General features: G+C 46.5%; 7 non-coding genes across 7 annotated transcripts; all 7 read right to left on the bottom strand.

Moving 5' to 3' along the window:
• Positions 1–918: 918 nt before the first annotated feature.
• Trnad-guc lies at positions 919–990 on the bottom strand. Its single transcript has one exon. It is a non-coding gene; the product is annotated as a tRNA-Asp (tRNA).
• A 5,044-nt stretch (positions 991–6,034) lies between these two features.
• Trnad-guc lies at positions 6,035–6,106 on the bottom strand. The gene has a single exon. It is a non-coding gene; the product is annotated as a tRNA-Asp (tRNA).
• A 2,396-nt stretch (positions 6,107–8,502) lies between these two features.
• On the bottom strand, positions 8,503–8,574 carry Trnad-guc. The gene has a single exon. It is a non-coding gene; the product is annotated as a tRNA-Asp (tRNA).
• An 883-nt stretch (positions 8,575–9,457) lies between these two features.
• Trnad-guc lies at positions 9,458–9,529 on the bottom strand. The gene has a single exon. It is a non-coding gene; the product is annotated as a tRNA-Asp (tRNA).
• Positions 9,530–10,410: 881 nt separating this feature from the next.
• Trnad-guc lies at positions 10,411–10,482 on the bottom strand. The gene has a single exon. It is a non-coding gene; the product is annotated as a tRNA-Asp (tRNA).
• Positions 10,483–11,363: 881 nt separating this feature from the next.
• On the bottom strand, positions 11,364–11,435 carry Trnad-guc. Its single transcript has one exon. It is a non-coding gene; the product is annotated as a tRNA-Asp (tRNA).
• A 2,733-nt stretch (positions 11,436–14,168) lies between these two features.
• On the bottom strand, positions 14,169–14,240 carry Trnad-guc. Its single transcript has one exon. It is a non-coding gene; the product is annotated as a tRNA-Asp (tRNA).
• Between the last annotated feature and the right edge of the window lie 2,293 nt (positions 14,241–16,533).

The raw sequence follows: 16,533 nt of genomic DNA, 5'->3' as shown, positions 1-16,533 counted from the left end.
GAAACCCCTCCATAAACTAACCACTGTACTACCGAGGACACGTGTGCTTTTCGACGATCTCTGCGACATGCTCGAAGTAGCATACAGACGGAAAGTCCTCAAGTACCAACACCTAGGGCGAGGGCTGCCACTGGTGCTTGGATCCCTAGATTCTTCGTACCCTCTAAATGACTACATCCGGTCTATTTTAGGAATAGACCACCCTAGCTGGTCTACATTCAGGAGGGAACCGATTGGCAGCGATCCACGAATAGATGGAGGTGGTTAGGAAACACTTGGTTGGTACTTCAGGTCAACACGATGCACAAATTGTTCACAGCATTCTTCTAACTGTATTCTTGTTATGGAATTTTCTGACGTTTTATGTATTTTATTACTTACATGTAATTTCTTTCCGCATATTTTCCGTGCTTTTCCCCTATCTCTGTAAATTCTTCAAGTATTAATTTTCATGTTGCTTATGTACTTTGATTGCATTTTTTTCATGTGTGGTCATTCCGCGTTCTCACGGAATGTAAGTATAATGATGTCAACCCAATATACTACCGAGGAAGCTTTTAGAGATCAAAAGCTATACATCCGGGTTGAAAGTGATGTCCCCATTAGCAGGTTCCTAGTTCGACAAAAGACACAACTTGAACTCAATTTGGCTATGTAGTTCAAGAGATAAACATGAGATGGCGTGTGATGTCGGATTCCATGAGTCAAAATCGAATGTGTATTCTCGTGGTCGAGAAGAACGTGGTTCAAGTGTCAACGTTTAAGAAACCAGTGCTCAATGTTGTAGACTTGTTCTACACGAAGGAGAGCGAAGGGAATAGTAACCAGAGCAAGATTCAGTTTGTTTTAAGGTTGCTGTTGTTGTTTACAGGTGGCTGTTTAAAAAGAAGCATGTACTTGAAATAGCAAAGCTGACCCCTCCCCGGCGGGGAATTGAACCCCGGTCTCCCGCGTGACAGGCGGGGATACTGACCACTATACTACCGAGGACACGTGTGCTTCCTCTCTTTCTATATTTTTTTAGAATTTTCTCTTCAGATTTTTAATGGTTTTTTTTATATTTTTCTAACAATATTTTACCGATTTTTTCTTTATTTGTTTGTTTTTAGTCAATAAGAATTACTGTTTTATTCTTTCATATGTAAGTGGGCCCAGGGTAGCAATGGCAGAGGTAGGAGCATCTAGTAGAAATGCTACTAGAGTAAGACTCCATGGGACAATCATTAAAATCCCAGTTCCTCTGCCAATTATTTTAAAATGTGGGGAGAAATCCTGTCAAGGTGAGCGAGGTAGCGGTCCCTGGTCTGGGGATCGCAAGAGACAATTGGCGGAGACACACATAAAAGAAAGACATTCTAGGAGAGGGGTTCAGTACACCACCCAGTATGTCTGCCTTGGCTGTAAAAAGGAATTTAATTCGTTTATTTCAGCCGGCAGACATGCAAGACCTTGTACTGAGTCCCTTTCCTCCAGTATTCTCCGCCAATCCCTCGAACTAACCATTGCATCTGCAATGGATGGTTCTGCAGGGGTCTCCTAATCCCGCTCACTCTTCTCTCCCCACGTTTTCCCCTTCCAGAATTGAAGGGGACAAAATCATTTTAAAATACCCTGGTAAACCCACGAAGTGTCCTAGGTGTGAGTGGACTACCTTGGCAACTAACACCAGAGCCATGGGTAGTATCCACAGACACCTAGAGACAGCCCACACACTCCGACTAGTTAAATATTGGGAATGCGGAGTGTGTGGATTTGCTGGAGATGGCCCTACACTAAAAGGACATTACCAAAGGTTACATTCTAATAACAACCCATCACCCTCCATCCGATTTGCTGGGATATCCAGTATGGATGGCTCAAACCGTGACTCTTCTGCTGCAGTGATCTCTCTAGAGGATGTTACTGCAACAGAAGACGAGCGTGATGAGCTATCCGTGGTGGAAATCCCAGCGATCGAGGAATCCCCTGGTAATGTCCTATCTCCAGCAAATTTTACCGCTAGCCCTATTTTAGATCTTGGGAGGGAGTTCGCCTCCTCTTTTAATACACAAAATTTTAGTTGGCTTTATGAACTCCCCCACAAGAAAATACTAGCCCCACAATTTTATCACAAGAGATTTTAGACCCTTCACCTAACCCCGAGACCTTATCCTTTGTCCCCAGTCAGCACAGCAATCGAGGACGTAGTCACCACAGCTCAGAAGAGCAGAGTCAAAGAGACGACGATTTTGTCAGTCTCTGGGTTCCTGCCTTCTTGAGCTGTGAGACTCTACATGACCTAGACGATGTCCTCGAACGTTGCACAGCTGACTGGCTCCCTAAAGCACAAATTTTACAAGACCCTAGCCCTGAACAACCCCGAGGAAACCCTGACAAAAGAAAAAGAAACCAAAACCGGCAGATGCAGAAGGCCCGGCGACATATCAAGCAAAAGGCGTACGAGGCGAGGAAGATTCAGCGGCTCTTCAACATTTACCCAAGAAGAGCCGTTCGACAGGTGCTCGAAGACCGTTTACCCTCCTACGATGGTACTGTACAAGCTGCGGAGGAATATCTCAAGAGGACTTACAACCGATTGAGACCATCTCCGCAGCAGTGCCAAAGTGCGAGGGAACTCTACGACACCTGCGACTGGTCCCAACCTTCAGAGGACCAGATGAACTTCCTTAATCGTGCGCCAACCCAACAAGAGCTTGAAGCTAAGCTCCGCCGGGCTACCAACACATCACCAGGGGTTGATGGCCTAGAATACCGTCATCTTAGAGCCATCGACCCCAACTGCATTCTGCTGGAAACAGTTTGTAAAATGGTTTGGAAGCTAGGGGTTCCTAATTGTTGGAAGACATCGCGAACTGTCCCCATTTTCAAGAAAGGGGACACTAGCGACTATTCCAACTTTAGACCAATATCCCTTCTTCCTACCATTTACAAACTGTTCTCGGGAGTGATCAGCCAGAGAATAACGCAAGTCGCTTCAGACCTTGGCTGGTTATCTCCCGAGCAAAAGGGTTTCCTCCCGGGGGTCCATGGTATTCAGGAACATACACAGCTCTTACAGACGGTTGTCGAGGAGACAAAGACCAAACGGAAAGCACATGTCTATTGCATGGCTGGACATGTGCAACGCGTTTGGATCTGTGCCTCACGCCGTTCTGAATGAGCTGTTCACATCACTTCCAATACCAGAGGACCTCCGGCGCATCCTGGTGGACATATATTCGGGAAATCGGATGGATTTTGCCGTTGGGAAAGAATCCATCCGCATTTTCCCGACAGCAGGTGTTCGCCAGGGTGACGCTCTTAGTTCCCCTATTTTTAACCTGGCTTCCGAACCCCTCGTCAGGGCCGGAAAGTCCAATATTAACCCCGGATTTTTAATATTTGGCTCGCTCGTGAAAACCACGGCATATGCTGACGACATTGCCGTGGTTACAAATTCTCCCTCCGAGCTCCAAAACATTTTAAACGTTTTTACCCTCACCGCAAACACCTTGGGGCTGCAATTTAATGCCGGGAAGTGTGCTTGCCTGGTCTTCGACAAAGGCAAGCCGTCTGACGCCCAGTGCCGAATTGGTGATCAATTAATTCGGTGCTTGGGTCCAGACGACCAAGAAACATATCTTGGTACACCGATCGGAGGAAAATTGCGGTTCCGACCACCAACTGACCTTATCCCTAACCTCGACAAGATTGCCGCCTCCCACCTCGCACCATGGCAAAAACTTGAAATCTTCCGTAGCCACCTTCTTCCCTCCCTTTCCCATCACCTCGCTTCGGGTCGGGTCCTGAAAGACTGTCTTACCCAACTGGACACTGAGTGTAGGAAGTTTCTAGGCCTTATTTGCAACCTTCCCAATCACGCAACGGTCCCGTTTTTCTACGCGGACCGGCGGGTTGGGGGCCTAGGAACATGCCGCCTCACTGATGATGCCGATATCTGGACCATCGCCAGGGCTGCTCAGCTCCTCACTTGTAGAGACCCTACAGTGAGGAACATATGCCGAGAGCAGCTCCATGACACCATCCGGCGAGGGTTCAGAAACGAGCATCCAGGAGTGTTGCCAGTTGGGGAATATCTTTCGGGATCCGTGGATGGGGGGCTCTACAGACTGAGGTACGCGGAGGCAGGGTCCAATCTTTGGACTCTTGCCCGCCAAGCTGCCAAACGACTGGGAGTGCGGATTGATGTATCCGGCGACGAAAATCTAAGAATTGTCGCCGATGACGTCTCCGTAAGCCCAGTCAAGGCAGTCCGCGGACTTCGGAAAGTAGCTCGGCAGCGCTATACCAGGGACCTAATTTCCGACAAGAGCCACCAGGGAGTAGTTGCCACTGGCCTCTCCCTGGAAGACAAGTCGAAAGACATGGCTCGCCTGGTATCCTGCCGTACGCCCCTCTCCTTCCGCGACTGGAGATATCTTCACAGGGCCCGGCTCGACATCCTTCCTCTTCGGGGGCACTCGTGGTTTTGCTCACAGGAGCAAGATACGAGTTGCCGCCGATGCGGAAAGGAAAACGAGACCGGGTTTCATGTGCTTAACCACTGTGAAGAAGGTCTCCAGCTCGCCACCAAGAGGCACAACACCATCCAAGATCTCTTGGAATCGCTGCTAGTCAAGCAGGGACACGACGTCACGATCAACAATGCCATCCCCGGGCAAAGGTTAAGACCGGATGTTGAATTTCAACTATCCGGTTCCCGGGTGATGGTTGACGTCGTGGTCTGCTATGACCAACCAGGGAGTATGGAGAATGCCTACCAGCGGAAATATGATAAATATTCTTCGCATGGGAGGATTCTCCCCCTGGTTGTCGGGTCTCTTGGATCATGGTACCCCAGGAACGACGAAATCCGTTCGATTCTCGGAATCAACGGAAGATCCTGGGGTGCCTTCCGATTCAAGGCCCGATTGGCAGCGATCCAGGGATCAATGGATATGGTGTGTGCCCATTTCCATCATGGTGCACCAAACCCCGAAGCTGAGGATATCCCCCCTTTTCCCGTAGAAACTCCCCACCCAGTAGATTAGTAGATTCTTTCCCTCATATTTTATTTATGTAATTTTAGTAATATTTTAAAATGCACCTACCTCATACATGTTTATTCCCCTTCCGGAAACCCCTCCATAAACTAACCACTATACTACCGAGGACACGTGTGCTTCTCGACGATCTCTGCGACATGCTCGAAGTAGCATACAGACGGAAAGTCCTCAAGTACCAACACCTAGGGCGAGGGCTGCCACTGGTGCTTGGATCCCTAGATTCTTCGTACCCTCTAAATGACTACATCCGGTCTATTTTAGGAATAGACCACCCTAGCTGGTCTACATTCAGGAGGGAACGAATTGGCAGCGATCCACGAATAGATGGAGGTGGTTAGGAAACACTTGGTTGGTACTTCAGGTCAACACGATGCACAAATTGTTCACAGCATTCTTCTAACTGTATTCTTGTTATGGAATTTTCTGACGTTTTATGTATTTTATTACTTACATGTAATTTCTTTCCGCATATTTTCCGTGCTTTTCCCCTATCTCTGTAAATTCTTCAAGTATTAATTTTCATGTTGCTTATGTACTTTGATTGCATTTTTTTCATGTGTGGTCATTCCGCGTTCTCACGGAATGTAAGTATAGTGATGTCAACCCAATATACTACCGAGGAAGCTTTTAGAGATCAAAAGCTATACATCCGGGTTGAAAGTGATGTCCCCATTAGCAGGTTCCTAGTTCGACAAAAGACACAACTTGAACTCAATTTGGCTATGTAGTTCAAGAGATAAACATGAGATGGCGTGTGATGTCGGATTCCATGAGTCAAAATCGAATGTGTATTCTCGTGGTCGAGAAGAACGTGGTTCAAGTGTCAACGTTTAAGAAACCAGTGCTCAATGTTGTAGACTTGTTCTACACGAAGGAGAGCGAAGGGAATAGTAACCAGAGCAAGATTCAGTTTGTTTTAAGGTTGCTGTTGTTGTTTACAGGTGGCTGTTTAAAAAGAAGCATGTACTTGAAACAGCAAAGCTGACCCCCTCCCCGGCGGGGAATTGAACCCCGGTCTCCCGCGTGACAGGCGGGGATACTGACCACTATACTACCGAGGACACCTTTACCAAAATTTGAAAAAAACGCTTAAAGCGACCTTTATTTTTTAAAGAGCCGTTTGTATTTGAGGCATCGCGGACACTTAAGTCGCCCCATCACCTCGCTTCGGGTCGGGTCCTGAAAGATTCCCTTACCCAACTGGACACTGAGTGCAGGAAGTTCCTAGGCCTTATTTGCAACTTACCCAACCACGCAACTGTCCCCTTTTTCTATGCAGATCGGCGGGTTGGGGGCCTAGGAACATGCCGCCTCACTGATGATGCTGATATCTGGACCATCGCCAGAGCTGTTCAGCTCCTCACTTGTAGAGATCCTACAGTGAGGAATGTTTGCCGAGAGCAGCTCCACGACACAATTCGGCGAGGGTTCAGAACTGAGCATCCAGGAGTGTTACCAGTTGGGGAATATCTTTCAGGATCCATGGATGGGGGGCTCTACAGACTGAGGTACGCGGAGGCAGGGTCTAACCTTTGGACTCTTGCCCGCCAAGCTGCCAAACGACTGGGAGTGCGGATTGATGTATCCGGCGACGAAAATTTAAGAATTGTCGCCGATGACGTCTCCGTAAGCCCAGTTAAGGCAGTCCGTGGACTTCGGAAAGTAGCACGGCAGCGCTATACCAGGAACCTGCTCACCGACAAGAGCCACCAGGGAGTTGTAGCCCATTGCCTCTCCCTGGAAGGAACATCGAAAGACATGGCCCGCCTGGTATCCTGCCGTACGCCCCTCTCCTTTCGCGACTGGAGATACCTTCACAGAGCCCGGCTCGACATCCTTCCTCTTCGGGGGCACTCGTGGTTTTGCTCTCAGGAGCAGGATACGAGTTGTCGACGATGTGGGAAGGAAAACGAGACTGGGTATCACGTTCTTAATCACTGTGAAGAAGGTCTCCAGTTAGCCACCAAGAGGCACAACACCGTCCAAGATCTCCTGGAAACGCTGCTTGGCAAGCTAGGCCACGATGTCACTGTCAACAAAGCCATCCCCGGGCAACGCCTAAGACCAGATGTTGAATTAACATTATCTGGTTCCCGGGTGATGGTTGACGTCGTGGTCTGCTATGACCAACCAGGGAGCATGGAGAATGCCTACCAGCGAAAGATTGCTAAATATTCTTCCCTTGGTAGGATTCTCCCCCTGGTTATCGGGTCCCTTGGATCATGGAACCCCAGGAATGAAGAAATTCGCTCGATACTTGGTATCGATGGACGGTCCTGGGGTGCATTTCGATTCAAGGCCCGATTAGCAGCAATCCAGGGATCAATGGAAATGGTGTGTGCCCACTTCCACTATGGTGCAACAAACCCCGAAGACGAGGAAAACCCCCAAGTCCCGTAGATTCCCCACTCCCAGTAGAATATTTTTTTTTAGTCAATTTTATTTAATTGTATTTTGTTTTAAATATATTTTTGTACTTTTCTCTTATTTTAATACATTTTAAAATGAACCCTTTTAATACAAGTTTCTTCCCTTTTGGAAAATACCCTTGAAGCCTGACCACTATACTACCGAGGACACGTGTGCTTCTCGACGATCTCTGCGACATGCTCGAAGTAGCATACAGACGGAAAGTCCTCAAGTACCAACACCTAGGGCGAGGGCTGCCACTGGTGCTTGGATCCCTAGATTCTTCGTACCCTCTAAATGACTACATCCGGTCTATTTTAGGAATAGACCACCCTAGCTGGTCTACATTCAGGAGGGAACCGATTGGCAGCGATCCACGAATAGATGGAGGTGGTTAGGAAACACTTGGTTGGTACTTCAGGTCAACACGATGCACAAATTGTTCACAGCATTCTTCTAACTGTATTCTTGTTATGGAATTTTCTGACGTTTTATGTATTTTATTACTTACATGTAATTTCTTTCCGCATATTTTCCGTGCTTTTCCCCTATCTCTGTAAATTCTTCAAGTATTAATTTTCATGTTGCTTATGTACTTTGATTGCATTTTTTTCATGTGTGGTCATTCCGCGTTCTCACGGAATGTAAGTATAATGATGTCAACCCAATATACTACCGAGGAAGCTTTTAGAGATCAAAAGCTATACATCCGGGTTGAAAGTGATGTCCCCATTAGCAGGTTCCTAGTTCGACAAAGACACAACTTGAACTCAATTTGGCTATGTAGTTCAAGAGATAAACATGAGATGGCGTGTGATGTCGGATTCCATGAGTCAAAATCGAATGTGTATTCTCGTGGTCGAGAAAAACGTGGTTCAAGTGTCAACGTTTAAGAAACCAGTGCTCAATGTTGTAGACTTGTTCTACACGAAGGAGAGCGAAGGGAATAGTAACCAGAGCAAGATTCAGTTTGTTTTAAGGTTGCTGTTGTTGTTTACAGGTGGCTGTTTAAAAAGAAGCATGTACTTGAAACAGCAAAGCTGACCCCCTCCCCGGCGGGGAATTGAACCCCGGTCTCCCGCGTGACAGGCGGGGATACTGACCACTATACTACCGAGGACACGTGTGCTTCTCGACGATCTCTGCGACATGCTCGAAGTAGCATACAGACGGAAAGTCCTCAAGTACCAACACCTAGGGCGAGGGCTGCCACTGGTGCTTGGATCCCTAGATTCTTCGTACCCTCTAAATGACTACATCCGGTCTATTTTAGGAATAGACCACCCTAGCTGGTCTACATTCAGGAGGGAACCGATTGGCAGCGATCCACGAATAGATGGAGGTGGTTAGGAAACACTTGGTTGGTACTTCAGGTCAACACGATGCACAAATTGTTCACAGCATTCTTCTAACTGTATTCTTGTTATGGAATTTTCTGACGTTTTATGTATTTTATTACTTACATGTAATTTCTTTCCGCATATTTTCCGTGCTTTTCCCCTATCTCTGTAAATTCTTCAAGTATTAATTTTCATGTTGCTTATGTACTTTGATTGCATTTTTTTCATGTGTGGTCATTCCGCGTTCTCACGGAATGTAAGTATAATGATGTCAACCCAATATACTACCGAGGAAGCTTTTAGAGATCAAAAGCTATACATCCGGGTTGAAAGTGATGTCCCCATTAGCAGGTTCCTAGTTCGACAAAAGACACAACTTGAACTCAATTTGGCTATGTAGTTCAAGAGATAAACATGAGATGGCGTGTGATGTCGGATTCCATGAGTCAATATCGAATGTGTATTCTCGTGGTCGAGAAGAACGTGGTTCAAGTGTCAACGTTTAAGAAACCAGTGCTCAATGTTGTAGACTTGTTCTACACGAAGGAGAGCGAAGGGAATAGTAACCAGAGCAAGATTCAGTTTGTTTTAAGGTTGCTGTTGTTGTTTACAGGTGGCTGTTTAAAAAGAAGCATGTACTTGAAACAGCAAAGCTGACCCCCTCCCCCCGGCGGGGAATTGAACCCCGGTCTCCCGCGTGACAGGCGGGGATACTGACCACTATACTACCGAGGACACGTGTGCTTCTCGACGATCTCTGCGACATGCTCGAAGTAGCATACAGACGGAAAGTCCTCAAGTACCAACACCTAGGGCGAGGGCTGCCACTGGTGCTTGGATCCCTAGATTCTTCGTACCCTCTAAATGACTACATCCGGTCTATTTTAGGAATAGACCACCCTAGCTGGTCTACATTCAGGAGGGAACCGATTGGCAGCGATCCACGAATGGATGGAGGTGGTTAGGAAACACTTGGTTGGTACTTCAGGTCAACACGATGCACAAATTGTTCACAGCATTCTTCTAACTGTATTCTTGTTATGGAATTTTCTGACGTTTTATGTATTTTATTACTTACATGTAATTTCTTTCCGCATATTTTCCGTGCTTTTCCCCTATCTCTGTAAATTCTTCAAGTATTAATTTTCATGTTGCTTATGTACTTTGATTGCATTTTTTTCATGTGTGGTCATTCCGCGTTCTCACGGAATGTAAGTATAATGATGTCAACCCAATATACTACCGAGGAAGCTTTTAGAGATCAAAAGCTATACATCCGGGTTGAAAGTGATGTCCCCATTAGCAGGTTCCTAGTTCGACAAAGACACAACTTGAACTCAATTTGGCTATGTAGTTCAAGAGATAAACATGAGATGGCGTGTGATGTCGGATTCCATGAGTCAAAATCGAATGTGTATTCTCGTGGTCGAGAAGAACGTGGTTCAAGTGTCAACGTTTAAGAAACCAGTGCTCAATGTTGTAGACTTGTTCTACACGAAGGAGAGCGAAAAGGAATAGTAACCAGAGCAAGATTCAGTTTGTTTTAAGGTTGCTGTTGTTGTTTACAGGTGGCTGTTTAAAAAGAAGCATGTACTTGAAACAGCAAAGCTGACCCCCTCCCCGGCGGGGAATTGAACCCCGGTCTCCCGCGTGACAGGCGGGGATACTGACCACTATACTACCGAGGACACGTGTGCTTCTCGACGATCTCTGCTACATGCTCGAAGTAGCATACAGACGGAAAGTCCTCAAGTACCAACACCTAGGGCGAGGGCTGCCACTGGTGCTTGGATCCCTAGATTCTTCGTACCCTCTAAATGACTACATCCGGTCTATTTTAGGAATAGACCATCCTAGCTGGTCTACATTCAGGTGGGAACCGATTGGCAGCGATCCACGAATAGATGGAGGTGGTTAGGAAACACTTGGTTGGTACTTCAGGTCAACACGATGCACAAATTGTTCACAGCATTCTTCTAACTGTATTCTTGTTATGGAATTTTCTGACGTTTTATGTATTTTATTACTTACATGTAATTTCTTTCCGCATATTTTCCGTGCTTTTCCCCTATCTCTGTAAATTCTTCAAGTATTAATTTTCATGTTGCTTATGTACTTTGATTGCATTTTTTTCATGTGTGGTCATTCCGCGTTCTCACGGAATGTAAGTATAATAATGTCAACCCAATATACTACCGAGGAAGCTTTTAGAGATCAAAAGCTATACATCCGGGTTGAAAGTGATGTCCCCATTAGCAGGTTCCTAGTTCGACAAAAGACACAACTTGAACTCAATTTGGCTATGTAGTTCAAGAGATAAACATGAGATGGCGTGTGATGTCGGATTCCATGAGTCAAAATCGAATGTGTATTCTCGTGGTCGAGAAGAACGTGGTTCAAGTGTCAACGTTTAAGAAACCAGTGCTCAATGTTGTAGACTTGTTCTACACGAAGGAGAGCGAAGGGAATAGTAACCAGAGCAAGATTCAGTTTGTTTTAAGGTTGCTGTTGTTGTTTACAGGTGGCTGTTTAAAAAGAAGCATGTACTTGAAACAGCAAAGCTGACCCACTCCCCGGCGGGGAATTGAACCCCGGTCTCCCGCGTGACAGGCGGGGATACTGACCACTATACTACCGAGGACACGTGTGCTTCTCGACGATCTCTGCGACATGCTCGAAGTAGCATACAGACGGAAAGTCCTCAAGTACCAACACCTAGGGCGAGGGCTGCCACTGGTGCTTGGATCCCTAGATTCTTCGTACCCTCTAAATGACTACATCCGGTCTATTTTAGGAATAGACCACCCTAGCTGGTCTACATTCAGGAGGGAACCGATTGGCAGCGATCCACGAATAGATGGAGGTGGTTAGGAAACACTTGGTTGGTACTTCAGGTCAACACGATGCACAAATTGTTCACAGCATTCTTCTAACTGTATTCTTGTTATGGAATTTTCTGACGTTTTATGTATTTTATTACTTACATGTAATTTCTTTCCGCATATTTTCCGTGCTTTTCCCCTATCTCTGTAAATTCTTCAAGTATTAATTTTCATGTTGCTTATGTACTTTGATTGCATTTTTTTCATGTGTGGTCATTCCGCGTTCTCACGGAATGTAAGTATAATGATGTCAACCCAATATACTACCGAGGAAGCTTTTAGAGATCAAAAGCTATACATCCGGGTTGAAAGTGATGTCCCCATTAGCAGGTTCCTAGTTCGACAAAAGACACAACTTGAACTCAATTTGGCTATGTAGTTCAAGAGATAAACATGAGATGGCGTGTGATGTCGGATTCCATGAGTCAAAATCGAATGTGTATTCTCGTGGTCGAGAAGAACGTGGTTCAAGTGTCAACGTTTAAGAAACCAGTGCTCAATGTTGTAGACTTGTTCTACACGAAGGAGAGCGAAGGGAATAGTAACCAGAGCAAGATTCAGTTTGTATTAAGGTTGCTGTTGTTGTTTACAGGTGGCTGTTTAAAAAGAAGCATGTACTTGAAACAGCAAAGCTGACCCCCTCCCCGGCGGGGAATTGAACCCCGGTCTCCCGCGTGACAGGCGGGGATACTGACCACTGTACTATTCCCAGAGCTACTTCGGAAAGTAGCTCGGCAGCACTATACCAGGGACCTAATTTCTGACAAGAGCCACCAGGGAGTAGTTGCCACTGGCCTCTCCCTGGAAGACAAGTCGAAAGACATGGCTCGCCTGGTATCCTGCCGTACGCCCCTCTCCTTCCGAGACTGGAGATATCTTCACAGGGCCCGGCTCGACATCCTTCCTCTTCGGGGGCACTCGTGGTTTTGCTCACAGGAGCAAGATACGAGTTGCCGCCGATGCGGAAAGGAAAACGAGACCGGGTTTCATGTGCTTAACCACTGTGAAGAAGGTCTCCAGCTCGCCACCAAGAGGCACAACACCATCCAGGATCTCTTGGAGTCGCTGCTAGTCAAGCAAGGACACGACGTCACGATCAACAATGCCATCCCCGGGCAGAGGTTAAGACCGGATGTTGAATTTCAACTATCCGGTTCCCGGGTGATGGTCGACGTCGTGGTCTGCTTTGACCAACCAGGGAGTATGGAGAATGCCTACCAGCGGAAATATGATAAATATTCTTCGCATGGGAGGATTCTCCCCCTGGTTGTCGGGTCTCTTGGATCATGGTACCCCAGGAACGACGAAATCCGTTCGATTCTTGGAATCAACGGAAGATCCTGGGGTGCCTTCCGATTCAGGGCCCGATTGGCAGCGATCCAGGGATCAATGGATATGGTGTGTGCCCATTTCCATCATGGTGCACCAAACCCCGAAGCTGAGGATATCCCCCCTCTTCCCGTAGAAATTCCCTACCCAGTAGATTAGTAGACTCTTTCCCATCTATTTTATTTATGTAATTTTAGCAATATTTTAAAATGCACCTACCCCATACATGTTTATTCCCCTTCCGGAAACCCCTCCATAAACTAACCACTGTACTACCGAGGACACGTGTGCTTTTCGACGATCTCTGCGACATGCTCGAAGTAGCATACAGACGGAAAGTCCTCAAGTACCAACACCTAGGGCGAGGGCTGCCACTGGTGCTTGGATCCCTAGATTCTTCGTACCCTCTAAATGACTACATCCGGTCTATTTTAGGAATAGACCACCCTAGCTGGTCTACATTCAGGAGGGAACCGATTGGCAGCGATCCACGAATAGATGGAGGTGGTTAGGAAACACTTGGTTGGTACTTCAGGTCAACACGATGCACAAATTGTTCACAGCATTCTTCTAACTGTATTCTTGTTATGGAATTTTCTGACGTTTTATGTATTTTATTACTTACATGTAATTTCTTTCCGCATATTTTCCGTGCTTTTCCCCTATCTCTGTAAATTCTTCAAGTATTAATTTTCATGTTGCTTATGTACTTTGATTGCATTTTTTTCATGTGTGGTCATTCCGCGTTCTCACGGAATGTAAGTATAATGATGTCAACCCAATATACTACCGAGGAAGCTTTTAGAGATCAAAAGCTATACATCCGGGTTGAAAGTGATGTCCCCATTAGCAGGTTCCTAGTTCGACAAAAGACACAACTTGAACTCAATTTGGCTATGTAGTTCAAGAGATAAACATGAGATGGCGTGTGATGTCGGATTCCATGAGTCAAAATCGAATGTGTATTCTCGTGGTCGAGAAGAACGTGGTTCAAGTGTCAACGTTTAAGAAACCAGTGCTCAATGTTGTAGACTTGTTCTACACGAAGGAGAGCGAAGGGAATAGTAACCAGAGCAAGATTCAGTTTGTTTTAAGGTTGCTGTTGTTGTTTACAGGTGGCTGTTTAAAAAGAAGCATGTACTTGAAACAGCAAAGCTGACCCCCTCCCCGGCGGGGAATTGAACCCCGGTCCCCCGCGTGACAGGCGGGGATACTGACCACTATACTACCGAGGACACCTTTACCAAAATTTGAAAAAAATGCTTAAAGCGACCTTTATTTTTTAAAGAGCCGTTTGTATTTGAGGCATCGCGGACACTTAAGTCGCCCCATCACCTCGCTTCGGGTCGGGTCCTGAAAGATTCCTTTACCCAACTGGACACTGAGTGCAGGAAGTTCCTAGGCCTTATTTGCAACTTACCCAACCACGCAACTGTCCCCTTTTTCTATGCAGATCGGCGGGTTGGGGGCCTAGGAACATGCCGCCTCACTGATGATGCTGATATCTGGACCATCGCCAGAGCTGCTCAGCTCCTCACTTGTAGAGATCCTACAGTGAGGAATGTTTGCCGAGAGCAGCTCCACGACACAATTCGGCGAGGGTTCAGAACTGAGCATCCAGGAGTGTTACCAGTTGGGGAATATCTTTCAGGATCCATGGATGGGGGGCTCTACAGACTGAGGTACGCGGAGGCAGGGTCTAACCTTTGGACTCTTGCCCGCCAAGCTGCCAAACGACTGGGAGTGCGGATTGATGTATCCGGCGACGAAAATTTAAGAATTGTCGCCGATGACGTCTCCGTAAGCCCAGTTAAGGCAGTCCGTGGACTTCGGAAAGTAGCACGGCAGCGCTATACCAGGAACCTGCTCACCGACAAGAGCCACCAGGAGAGTTGTAGCCCATTGCCTCTCCCTGGAAGGAACATCGAAAGACATGGCCCGCCTGGTATCCTGCCGTACGCCCCTCTCCTTTCGCGACTGGAGATACCTTCACAGAGCCCGGCTCGACATCCTTCCTCTTCGGGGGCACTCGTGGTTTTGCTCTCAGGAGCAGGATACGAGTTGTCGACGATGTGGGAAGGAAAACGAGACTGGGTATCACGTTCTTAATCACTGTGAAGAAGGTCTCCAGTTAGCCACCAAGAGGGCACAACACCGTCCAAGATCTCCTGGAAACGCTGCTTGGCAAGCTAGGCCACGATGTCACTGTCAACAAAGCCATCCCCGGGCAACGCCTAAGACCAGATGTTGAATTAACATTATCTGGTTCCCGGGTGATGGTTGACGTCGTGTGGTCTGCTATGACCAACCAGGGAGCATGGAGAATGCCTACCAGCGAAAGATTGCTAAATATTCTTCCCTTGGTAGGATTCTCCCCCTGGTTATCGGGTCCCTTGGATCATGGAACCCCAGGAATGAAGAAATTCGCTCGATACTTGGTATCGATGGACGGTCCTGGGGTGCATTTCGATTCAAGGCCCGATTAGCAGCAATCCAGGGATCAATGGAAATGGTGTGTGCCCACTTCCACTACGGTGCAACAAACCCCGAAGACGAGGAAAACCCCCCAAGTCCCGTAGATTCCCCACTCCCAGTAGAATAGTTTTTTTAGTCAATTTTATTTAATTGTATTTTGTTTTAAATATATTTTTGTACTTTTCTCTTATTTTAATACATTTTAAAATGAACCCTTTTAATACAAGTTTCTTCCCTTTTGGAAAATACCCTTGAAGCCTGACCACTATACTACCGAGGACACGTGTGCTTCTCGACGATCTCTGCGACATGCTCGAAGTAGCATACAGACGGAAAGTCCTCAAGTACCAACACCTAGGGCGAGGGCTGCCACTGGTGCTTGGATCCCTAGATTCTTCGTACCCTCTAAATGACTACATCCGGTCTATTTTAGGAATAGACCACCCTAGCTTGGTCTACATTCAGGAGGGAACCGATTGGCAGCGATCCACGAATAGATGGAGGTGGTTAGGAAACACTTGGTTGGTACTTCAGGTCAACACGATGCACAAATTGTTCACAGCATTCTTCTAACTGTATTCTTGTTATGGAATTTTCTGACGTTTTATGTATTTTATTACTTACATGTAATTTCTTTCCGCATATTTTCCGTGCTTTTCCCCTATCTCTGTAAATTCTTCAAGTATTAATTTTCATGTTGCTTATGTACTTTGATTGCATTTTTTTCATGTGTGGTCATTCCGCGTTCTCACGGAATGTAAGTATAATGATGTCAACCCAATATACTACCGAGGAAGCTTTTAGAGATCAAAAGCTATACATCCGGGTTGAAAGTGATGTCCCCATTAGCAGGTTCCTAGTTCGACAAAAGACACAACTTGAACTCAATTTGGCTATGTAGTTCAAGAGATAAACATGAGATGGCGTGTGATGTCGGATTCCATGAGTCAAAATCGAATGTGTATTCTCGTGGTCGAGAAGAACGTGGTTCAAGTGTCAACGTTTAAGAAACCAGTGCTCAATGTTGTAGACTTGTTCTACACGAAGGAGAGC

This window comes from Daphnia magna, linkage group LG3 (genome assembly GCF_020631705.1).
Source record: "Daphnia magna isolate NIES linkage group LG3, ASM2063170v1.1, whole genome shotgun sequence".
Classification (NCBI taxonomy): domain Eukaryota; kingdom Metazoa; phylum Arthropoda; class Branchiopoda; order Diplostraca; family Daphniidae; genus Daphnia; species Daphnia magna.
Note: the sequence above shows the minus strand (reverse complement) of the source record. Positions and strands in the feature narration are given on the sequence as shown.